This window comes from Arachis hypogaea, chromosome 11 (assembly GCF_003086295.3).
Source record: "Arachis hypogaea cultivar Tifrunner chromosome 11, arahy.Tifrunner.gnm2.J5K5, whole genome shotgun sequence".
Classification (NCBI taxonomy): domain Eukaryota; kingdom Viridiplantae; phylum Streptophyta; class Magnoliopsida; order Fabales; family Fabaceae; genus Arachis; species Arachis hypogaea.
Window position 1 is genome coordinate 65,235,190 of NC_092046.1, and position 12,226 is coordinate 65,247,415.

General features: G+C 36.5%; 1 non-coding gene across 1 annotated transcript; it reads right to left on the bottom strand.

Moving 5' to 3' along the window:
* Nucleotides 1-531: 531 nt before the first annotated feature.
* LOC112725794 (small nucleolar RNA R71) lies at nucleotides 532-639 on the bottom strand. Its single transcript, XR_003164877.1, has one exon. It is a non-coding gene; the product is annotated as a small nucleolar RNA R71 (small nucleolar RNA).
* Between the last annotated feature and the right edge of the window lie 11,587 nt (nucleotides 640-12,226).

Genomic DNA, 12,226 nt, shown 5'->3' on the forward strand with positions numbered 1-12,226 from the left:
AGCAGGAGCAAGGACAAGAATATTCTTGTTGAAGCAGATCTAGAACCTGAAAGGACTCTGAAGAGAAAACTAAGAGAAGCTAAAATACAACAATCCAGAGATAACCTTACAGAAATTTTCGAACAGGAAGAGGAGATGGCAGCCAAAAATAATAATAATGCAAGGAGGATGCTTGGTGACTTTACTGCACCTAACTCCAATTTACATGGAAGAAGCATATCCATCCCTACCATTGGAGCAAACAATTTTGAGCTGAAACCTCAATTAGTTTCTCTGATGCAGCAGAACTGCAAGTTCCATGGACTTCCATCTGAAGATCCTTTTCAGTTCTTAACGGAATTTTTACAGATCTGTGATACTGTTAAGACTAATGGAGTAGATCCTGAAGTCTACAGGCTCATGCTTTTCCCATTTGCTATAAGAGACAGAGCTAGAGTGTGGTTGGACTCTCAACCCAAAGATAGCCTGAACTCTTGGGATAAGCTGGTCAAGGCTTTCTTAGCCAAGTTCTTTCCTCCTCAAAAGCTGAGTAAGCTTAGAGTGGATGTTCAAACCTTCAGACAGAAAGAAGGTGAATCCCTCTATGAAGCTTGGGAGAGATACAAGGAACTGACCAAAAAGTGTCCTTCTGACATGCTTTCAGAATGGACCATCCTGAATATATTCTATGATGGTCTGTCTGAATTAGCTAAGATATCATTGGATACTTCTGCAGGTGGATCCATTCACCTAAAGAAAACACCTGCAGAAGCTCAAGAACTCATTGACATGGTTGCTAATAACCAGTTTATGTACACTTCTGAGAGGAATCCTGTGAGTAATGGGACGCCTCAGAAGAAGGGAGTTCTTGAAATTGATACTCTGAATGCCATATTAGCTCAGAATAAAATATTGACTCAGCAAGTCAATATGATTTCTCAGAGTCTGAATGGAATGCAAGCTGCATCCAACAGTACTTAAGAGGTAGCTTCTGAAGAAGAAGCTTATGATCCTGAGAACCCTGCAATAGCAGAGGTAAATTACTTAGGTGAACCTTATGGAAACACCTATAACTCATCATGGAGAAATCACCCAAATCTCTCATGGAAGGATCAAAAGCCTCAACAAGGCTTTAATAATGGTGGAAGAAACAGGTTTAGCAATAGCAAGCCTTTTCCATCATCCACTCAGCAACAGACAGAGAACTCTGAACAAAATACCTCTAATTTAACAAACTTAGTCTCTGATCTATCTAAGGCCACTGTAAGTTTCATGAATGAAACAAGGTCCTCCATTAGAAATTTGGAGGCACAAGTGGGCCAGCTGAGTAAAAGGGTCACTGAAATCCCTCCTAGTACTCTCCCAAGCAATATAGAAGAAAATCCAAAAGGAGAGTGCAAGGCCATTGAATTGACCATCATGGCCGAACCCACAAGAGGAGAGAAGGACGTGAATCCCAAGGAGGAAGACCTCCTGGGACGTCCAGTGATCAATAAGGAGTTGCCCTCTGAGGAACCAAAGGAATCTGAGGCTCATCTAGAGACCAAAGAGATTCCATTAAACCTCCTTATGCCATTCATGAGCTCTGATGAGTATTCCTCTTCTGAAGAGAATGAGAATGTTACTAAGGAGCAAGTTACCAAGTACCTTGGTGCAATCATGAAGCTGAATGCCAAATTATTTGGTATTGAAACTTGGAAAGATGAACCTCCCTTGTTCACCAATGAACTAAGTGATCTGGATCAACTGACATTGCCTAAGAAGAAATAGGATCCTGGAAAGTTCTTAATACCTTGTACCATAGGCACCATGATCTTTGAAAAGGCTCTGTGTGACCTTGGTTCAGGGATAAACCTCATGCCCCTCTCTGTAATAGAGAATCTGGGAATCTTTGGGGTGCAAGCTACTAAAATCTCATTAGAGATGGCAGACAATTCAAGAAAACAGGCTTATGGACAAGTAGAGGACGTGTTAGTAAAGGTTGAAGGCCTTTACATCCCTGCTGATTTCATAGTCCTAGATACTGGGAAGGATGAGGATGAATCCATCATCCTTGGAAGACCCTTCCTAGCCACAGCAAGAGCTGTAATTGATGTTGACAGAGGTGAACTAGTCCTTCAATTGAATGAGGACTCCCTTGTGTTTTAAACTCAAGGTCATCCTTCTGTAAACATGGAAAAGAGGCACAGTAAGCTTCTCTCAAAACAGAATCAACCAGAGCCCCCACAGTTAAACTCTAAGTTTGGTGTTGAACTCCCATATCCAAACTCTAAGTTTGGTGTTGGGGAGTCTCAACAATGTTCTGAACATCTGTGAGGCTCCATGAGAGCCCACTGTCAAGCTATTGACATTAAAGAAGCGCTTGTTGGAAGGCAACCCAATTTTTATTTATCTAATTTTATTTTTATTGTTTTTCATGTTTTATTAGGTTCATGATCATGTGGAGTCACAAAATAAATATAAAAATTGAAAATAGAATAAAAAACAGCAGAAGAAAAATCACACCCTGGAGAAGGATCTCACTGGCGTTTAAACGCCAGTAAAGAGCATCTGTCTGGCGTTCAACGCCAGAACAGAGCATGTTTCTGGCGTTGAACGCCAGAAACAAGCAGCATCCTGGCGTTCAGACGCCAGAAATGCACAGTGAAGAAGAGCTGGCGCTGAACGCCAGAAACAAGCATCTGGCTGGCGTTCAACGCCAGAAATATGCTGCATCTGGGCGCTGAACGCCCAGAACAAGCATCAATTCGGCGTTTAAACGCCAGAATTGCATGCAAAGGCATTTTACATGCCTAATTGGTGCAGGGATGCAATTCCTTGACACCTCAGCATCTGTGGACCCCACAGGATCCCCACCTACCACCACTCACTCTCTTCCCTCTTCTCAATGTTCATCCTCTCTTCCCAACATCCACTCTTCCCTATAAACCTACCTCATAAACTCCACCTACCTTCAAAATTCAAAATCAATTTCCCACCCAAAACCCACCCTTATGGCCGAACCTTACCCCCCTCCCTTCCCTATATATAGCCCTCCATTCTTCCTCATTTTCACACAACATAACCCTCTCTTCTCTTCTTGGCCGAATATACCTCTCCCTCCTCTCCTCCATATTTTCTTCTTCTTCTTCATCTATCCTTTCTTCTCTTGCTCGAGAGCAAGCAAAATTCTAAGTTTGGTGTGGTAAACGCATAAGCTTTTTGTTTTTCAATTACCATTGATGGCACCTAAGACCGGAGAATCCTCTAGAAAAGGGAAAGGGAAGACAAAAGCTTCTACCTCCGAGTCATGGGAGATGGAAAGATTCATCTCCAAAGCTCATCAAGACCACTTCTATGATGTTGTGGCCAAGAAGAAGGTGATCCCCGAGGTCCCTTTCAAACTCAAGAGAAATGAGTATCCGGAGATCCGACATGAGATCCATAGAAAAGGTTGGGAAGTTCTAACAAACCCCATCCAACAAGTCAGAATTCTAATGGTTCAAGAGTTCTATGCTAATGCATGGATCACAAGGAACCATGATCAAAGTAAGAACCCGAACCCAAAGAATTATCTCACCATGGTTCGGGGGAATTACTTAGATTTTAGTCCGGAAAATGTAATGTTGGCGTTCAACTTGCCAATGATGGAAGAGAACGCACGCCCCTACAAAAGGAGAGTCAACTTTGATCAAAGGTTGGACCAAGTCCTCATGGACATATGTGTGGAAGGAGCTCAATGGAAGATTGACTCAAAAGGCAAACCGGTTCAATTGAGAAGACTGGACCTTAAGCCTGTAGCTAGAGGATGGTTGGAGTTCATTCAACGCTCAATCATTCCCACTAGCAACCGGTCTGAAGTTACTATAGACCGGGCCATCATGATCCATAGCATCATGATTGGAGAAGAGGTGGAGGTTCATGAGATTATACCTCAAGAACTCTACAAGGTGGCTGACAAGTCCTCCACTATGGCAAGGTTAGTTTTTCCTCACCTCATTTTCCATCTATGCAATTCGGCTGGGATTGACATAGAAGGAGACATTCCCATTGAGGAAGAGAAGCCCATCACTAAGAAAAGGATGGAGCAAACAAGAGAGCCCATTCATGGAGCTCAAGAGACACATGAAGCTCATCACCATGAGATCCTGGAGATGCCTCAAATGCATTTTCCTCCACAAAACTATTGGGAGAAAATCAACACCTCCCTAGGAGAACTAAGTTCCAACATGGGACAATTAAGGGTGGAACATCAAGAGCACTCCATCATCCTTCATGAAATTAGAGAAGATCAAAAAGCAATGAGGGAGGAGCAACAAAGACAAGGAAGAGACATAGAAGAGCTCAAGGACATCATTGGTTCCTCAAGAAGGAAACGCCACCATCACTAAGGTGGATTCATTTCTTGTTCTTAAATTCCCTGTTTTTCGTTTTCTTTATGTTAAGTGCTTATCCTTGTTTGTGTCTTATTACATGATCATTAGTATTTAGTAACTATGTCTTAAAGTTATGAATGTCCTATGAATCCATCACCTCTCTTAAATGGAAAAATGTTTTAATTCAAAAGAACAAGAAGTACATGAGTTTCGAATTTATCCTTGAACTTAGTTTAATTATATTGATGTGGTGACAATACTTTTTGTTTTCTGAATGAATGCTTGAACAGTGCATATGTCTTTTGAAGTTGTTGTTTAAGAATGTTAAATATGTTGGCTCTTGAAAGAATGATGACAAGGAGACATGTTATTTGATAATCTGAAAAATCATAAAAATGATTCTTGAAGCAAGAAAAAGCAGCAAAGAACAAAGCTTGCAGAAAAAAATAGGCGAAAAAAATAACTAAAAAGAAAAAGCAAGTAGAAAAAGCCAAAAGCTCTTAAAACCAAGAGGCAAGAGCAAAAAGCCAGTAACCCTTAAAACCAAAAGGCAAGGGTAATAAAAAGGATCCCAAGGCTTTGAGCATCAGTGGATAGGAGGGCCTAAAGGAATAAAATCCTGGCCTAAGCGGCTAAACCAAGCTGTCCCTAACCATGTGCTTGTGGCGTGAAGGTGTCAAGTGAAAACTTGAGACTGAGCGGTTAAAGTCAAGGTCCAAAGCAAAAGAAGAGTGTGCTTAAGAACCCTGGACACCTCTAATTAGGGACTTTAGCAAAGCTGAGTCACAATCTGAAAAGGTTCACCCAGTTATGTATCTGTGGCATTTATGTATCCGGTGGTAATACTGGAAAACAAAGTGCTTAGGGCCACGGCCAAGACTCATAAAGTAGATGTGTTCAAGAATCAACATACTGAACTAGGAGAATCAATAACACTATCTGAACTCTGAGTTCCTATAGATGCCAATCATTCTGAACTTCAATGGAGGAAGTGAGATGCCAAAACTATTCAAGAGGCAAAAAGCTACAAGTCCCGCTCATCTGATTGGAGCTATGTTTCATTGATAGTTTGGAATTTATAGTATATTCTCTTCTTTTTATCCTATTTGATTTTCAGTTGCTTGGGGACAAGCAATAATTTAAGTTTGGTGTTGTGATGAGCGGATAATTTATACGCTTTTTGGCATTATTTTTAGTATGTTTTTAGTAGGATCTAGTTACTTTGAGGGATATTTTTATTAGTTTTTATGTTAAATTCACATTTTTGGACTTTACTATGAGTTTGTGTATTTTTCTGTGATTTCAGGTATTTTCTGGCTGAAATTGAGGGACTTGAGCAAAAATCAGATTCAGAGGTAGAAGAAGGACTGCTGATGCTGTTGGATTCTGACCTCCCTGCACTCAAAGTGGATTTTCTGGAGCTACAGAACTCACAATGGCGCACTTTCAATTGCATTGGAAAGTAGACATCCAGAGCTTTCTAGCAATATATAATAGTCCATACGTTGGCCGAGTTTAGACGACGTAAAAGGGCGTTGAACTCCAGTTCTACGCTGCTGTCTGGAGTTAAACACCAGAAACACGTCACAAACCAGAGTTGAACGCCAGAAACACATTACAACCTAGCGTTCAACTCCAGAAAGAGCCTATGCACGTGTAACATTCAGGCTCAGCCCAAGCACACACCAAGTGGGCCCCAGAAGTGGATTTATGCATCAATTACTTACTTCTGTAAACCCTAGTGACTAGTTTAGTATAAATAGGACTTTTTACTATTGTATTAGACATCCTGGATTGTATTTTTGATCCTGTGATCACGTTTTGGGGGCTGGCCTCTCGGCCATGCCTGAACCTTTCACTTATGTATTTTCAAACGGTAGAGTTTCTGCACTCCATAGATGAAGGTGTGGAGCTCTGCTGTTCCTCATGAATTAATGCAAAGTACTACTGTTTTTCTATTCAATTCAACTTATTCCGCTTCTAAGATATTCATTCGCACTTCAACATGAATGTGATGAACGTGACAATCATCATCATTCCCTATGAATGCGTGCCTGACAACCACTTCCGTTCTACCTTAGATTGAATGAGTATCTCTTGGATCTCTTAATCAGAATCTTCGTGGTATAAGCTAGATTGATGGCGGCATTCATGAGAGTCCGGAAAGTCTAAACCTTGTCTGTGGTATTCCGAGTAGGACTCTGGGATTGAATGACTGTGACGAACTTCAAACTCGTGAGTGCTGGGCGTAGTGACAGACGCAAAAGGAGGGTGAATCCTATTCCAGTATGATCGAGAACCTCAGATGATTAGCCGTGCTGTGACAGAGCATTTGGACCATTTTCACAAGAGGATAGGATGCAACCATTGACCACGGTGATGCCTCCAAATGATTAGCCATGCAGTGACAGCGCATCAGACCATTTTCCAGAGAGGATGAAAAGTAGCCATTGACAATGGTGATGTCCTTACATAAAGCCAGCCATAGAAAGGAGTAGGATTGATTGGATGAAGACAGCAGGAAAGCAGAAGTTCAGAGGAACGAAAGCATCTCTATACGCTTATCTGAAATTCTAACCAATGAATTACATAAGTATTTCTATCCTTATTTTCTATTTATTATTAAAATTCGAAAACTCCATAACTATTTGATATCCGCCTGACTGAGATTTACAAGATGATCATAGCTTGCTTCACACCAACAATCTCCATGGGATCGACCCTTACTCACGTAAAGTTTTATTACTTGGACGACCCAGTGCACTTGCTGGTTAGTTGTATCGAAGTTATGAATGACAAACGATTTATTAAGACGTGCGTACAGAGTTTTTGGCGCCGTTGCCTGAGATCACAATTTCGTGCACCAATTACGAGCCTAGGTGAAAAATAATAAATGCCCTTAATTCGGATCTTTGATTAGCTTAGGCTAGTGAGAGTGTTTATCATTTGATTTTGGGAGAGTTGGGAACATTGGGTGGAGATAAAAGTGTGTTTTTGTAATTGTGTTGAGAATCTTGGGAATTGGGAACATACTCATGTATTAATCATGTGTAAACCATATGCATTGATGTTCTTGTATATATTTTAGTTTGAAAAAAAAAAGAAAAAAATATATATATATAAGAAGAAAAAAAAAGAGAAAATATATAGAAAAGAAAGAAAAAGAATTACAATAAAAGGGGACAAAATGCCCCAAAACAAGGTTCAATAAAAGTCAATGCATATGGGTGGTGAAAAAAAAAAAAGATAATGCATGAGTGTGTGAAAAAGTGAAGAATGGGTAGTTAGGTTTGTTTAGAATTGTATAGGTTGTCATAGGTTAGGTGGGAAGTTTAAGTTAATCAAAGATTCAAATTTCAAACCCACTTGACCATATGCATCCTACCTTGACCCTAACCCCATTACAACCTATGGAAAGTCCTCATGATATTTGTATGCATGCATGAAATAATTTTTTATTGTTAGATGAAAAACAAATCTTGAAAAACATGATTAGGGGAGGATTGAGTGAATCAACCCCATACACTTGAGTGACTAGAGCGGATACGTATCCGGTGAGGGTTTGATTGCTCAATTACATGTTTCCACCCATGATCATCTCTTTTCTTGTAAGTTTGTAAAATCTTTTTAATAATTCAATTCAATTGTGGGTTGAGTGATTGCTATTGCCTTAGCCCTTGTGTTTTTATATGTATTCTTGGAAATTGATTTATTTTGACTAAGTAGATGTATTCATGTAGATAGATTGCATATAGATAGGTTGCATGTAGTTAGTTTGCATTGAATAAATGTTGATGTCCCTTTGCTTCTTTCTTGATTTTAGCATGAGGACATGCTTAGTTTAAGTGTGGAGAGATTTGATAAACCCCAATTTTGTGGTTTATCTTGTGCTTAATTTGGGGAATTTTATCACCTTTTTCCACATTTATTCAATGAAATAGCATGGTTTTGTAATTCTCCCTTGAATTGTGCTTAAATGCGAAAACATGCTTTTTAGGCCCTAAAATTGGTGATTTTAATCCACTTTAATTCCATTCGAAGCCGTGATGTATTTGTTGAGTGATTTCAGGTTCATAGGGCAAGTATTGGATGGAAGAAGTGAGGAGAAAAGCATGCAAAGTGGAAGAACTCATGAAGAAATGAAGGAACCGGAAAGCTGTCAAGCCCGACCTCTTCGCATTCAATCGACCATAACTTGAGCTACAGAGGTCCAAATGAGGCGGTTCCAGTTGCGTTGGAAAGCTAACATCCGGAGCTTCAAAATGATATAAAACAACAGTTGCTTCGCGTTAAGGGACGCGCACGCGCCATGTACGCGTGCGCGTTGATTGAGCACGTGGCCCACTAATGTGAAATCGCCCCCAGCGATTTCTGAAGCACTTTGGGCCCAACCCAACTCATTTCTGAAGCTATTTCATGCAGAATTCAAGTTTGGGCAAGGGGGAGTAATTGTTTTTGAAGTATTAGCATCATGTAGCTTAGTTTCTAGAGAGAGAAGCTCCCTCTTCTCTCTAGAATTAGGATTAGAATTTCTTAGATCTAGGTTTAATTCATGCTTTGATTTACTTTTCCTTTACAATTTCTTGTTCTTCTACTCTTCTTCTTTCTAGTTTTGCATTCAATTCATGTAATTCTCTACTTTTATGTTGATGTATTTTTGTTCTTATATTTTCAATTCAATGCAATTTATGATTCATGTTCCTTTATTGTTGATTTGATTTTGTTGTTGTTGTTTAATTCTTTGCAATTGAGTAGTGTAGATTTACATTCCTTGCAATTTACTATGTTTTTCTTTTATGCCTTCCAAGTGTTTGATAAAATGCTTGGTTGAATTTTAAAGTAGAATTTTGTACTCTTGGCTTGGGAAGGTAACTTAGGAACTCTTGAGTCACTAATGTCCAAGTGATTGACGATTGGGAGCCATTAACGCTAGATCTCACCAATTGATTAGGTGTAGAACTAGGACTTATGGTCTTGGATTGACATAGCTCACTTGACTTTCCTTTACTATTAGTTAGAGGTTAACTTAGTGGGGTTGATCCTTACCAATTCTCATGTTGTGGTTAGTGATAAGGATAGAGATCCTTTACCACCAAACCTTGCCAAGACCTTTTGTTATTTGAATTTCATTTCCATTTACTTTTCATGTTTCTTATCCAAAAAAAACCCCAAAATACTCCATGACCAATAACAAGACACTTTGTTACAATTCCTAGGGAGAACGACCCGAGGTTTCAATACTTCGGTTTATAAATTTAGGGGTTTGTTTTAGTGACAAACAAATTTTTGTATGAAAGGACTATTGTTGGTTTAGAAACTATACTTTATAACGAGAATTCATTAGTGGAATTCTAGACCACACAAGAATCTCGTTCATCATTGAGTCACAAGCTCCTATTTTAATATTAAGTATATAAAGCAGTTGTAATACTCCTTACTATCAGAGTCGCACAACTGAAAGCGTGACATTTTAGTAGTGAGAGTGTTACATTAAGTAATATTGCATATTTATTTATTAACAATATATAGAAAGAAAGGGACAAACTTAAAATTTAAAATATCACTAAATATAATTAAAGATTCTATATGGGACATCTAATCACATTTCATTCAAGCGATGTTGTTAGTGATAATTAAACTTTTAATTCAAAAAAAAATTTCTATGATTAGTATTGTACACCATCATCATAAAAAAGGTTTAAAAATAAATTTTATTTTATATTAAATTGTACTTGCTCAAATCGATTTTAAAATAGAAAAAATAAGAATATGTTCATAAATTATGAAAAAATATCTGTAAATTTAACTATTAATATTATTTAAATAAAAATATTTAAAAATATAAAATTTTAATATAAATATTTTAATTTAAATAATAATTATTTTATTTTAAAGATAAATAAATTAATTATTTATTATTTTTAATATTAAAAGTAGTTAAACTTTGAATTTAATAAATTTTGCAAAACTTTTATAACAATAATTGTTAAGTGTTTTTTTTAAATTAAAAATAAATACTTTTTATATTTTTGTATATTATCCGTATAGAATATGAGTATTCAAATTAATTTATTAAATTCTCTTTATGTTTTTCTTATTCGTATATATCCATACTTATTTGTCGATAAGGAGCATATCCATGATTTATTTTTTCCATATTTGTTTCTTATTTTTACTCTATTATTTTATTCTATTACGTCTTTAGGTCATTTAATCAATTATTCTATTCTATTGTATAAAATTAAATTTTTATATTTAATAATAGAATTGATATGACATATTTTTAATAATATTTTTTAAAATATTTTTTTAATTTATTGAATATAATTTATTACAATAAATCAATTATATCAACTAATTAATTTGATTAGATATTTAAATATCACACTATTTATTATAATTTATATCAATCAATTAAAACTAACAAAGTATTTTTCTATTTATTTTTTTAATTCATTAAATTCAATCAATTATAATAAATTAATTATATCAACTAATTAATTCAATCAACTATTTATTTATTTATTTTTTTAATTCAATAAATCAAATTAAATCAATTATACTAATTGTTTGTATCATGTAATTGATTTGATTAATTTTTAAAAATATTTTTATTTAATTTTATTAGGATAAAAATATCAAATTCTATTCTTAATATAAAAATACAAAATGTTAGTCCTTTCATTTTTATTTACCCCTATAAAAGACCATATATATTAGAAGAGAATCTCATTTTTTTTACCAATTATTTTTTTATTGGATACTTTTTACAGCAATTTCTTTCCGTCCTATGAGGCGCCATAGCAAAAAGGCTGTAACACCCTTCCACACGGAATTTTACGCTTAAGTCGTAAAACAGAGGTGGTGTGGTATTTCTTTCTCATGACTAGTTTTGTTGTTGTCAGTGGTTAATTGATGAAATTGAATTGCGACTGGTTGAATTGAGGCTGTGACTGATGTTGGTTTTCTGATTTTGATGGAATTGTTTAAAATTCTAATTTATAAGATTATGCTGAATTGGTTAGTTGTGGCTGAAAATTCTGATTATTAAGTTGGAAAGTCGGTTTGATTGAATACTATGTAAAATGATTTTCTTTTCTTGATTTGGGGTTAATTTGATATTGAAAATAAATCCTCATTTGAAACAATTTGAGATAGTGGGAATGAGTTTTATTGATTTATAAAAAAAATGATTCTTTTAGTCTTTTGAAAGAGGTTTAAATCTAAAATGGTTTTGAAGTTGGTTTGGAAAAATCATGGTTAAGTAAGAACTGGTTTTTGTATGAAAGAAGAACTTCTTATAAATAAAGTAGTTTCGAAGGTTTAGAAAATGTTATAAAGAGTAGGGCTGGCAATGGGTAGGGTAGGGTAGGGTTTGGACCCTACCCTAACCCTACCCGCGGGTTGAGAATCTCTTAACCCTAACACTACCCGCATCCTAAAATTCTAAACCCTACCCTACCCTACCCTACCCGTAGAAATATCAATTTTTTTTCAAAGTAAATATAAAATTCAATCATTTCGAATTTTATACATATTAATAACATAAAAAATAAAAAACTAATGCTCTAAATTACTAAATTAACTAACTAGTTTTAGTGGTTGTTCATTTATTGTAAGTCATTACATAAAGGAGTTGTGGGTTCAACTCTCACTTCCTTCACTATATACTTAATTTTTATAAAATATGTATTACATATGAGGTGCAAGTAGGGTAGGGTAGGGTACACCCTAAACCCGTACCCTACCCTACCCGTAGGCATATCCGGACCGTACCCTACCCTACCCGCAGCGGGTAGGGTAGCCTACCCTACCCGAACGAACCGGGTTGGATACCCGCGGGTAGGGTATGAATTGTCAGCCCTAATAAAGAGTGATGTTGGTTTTAAATA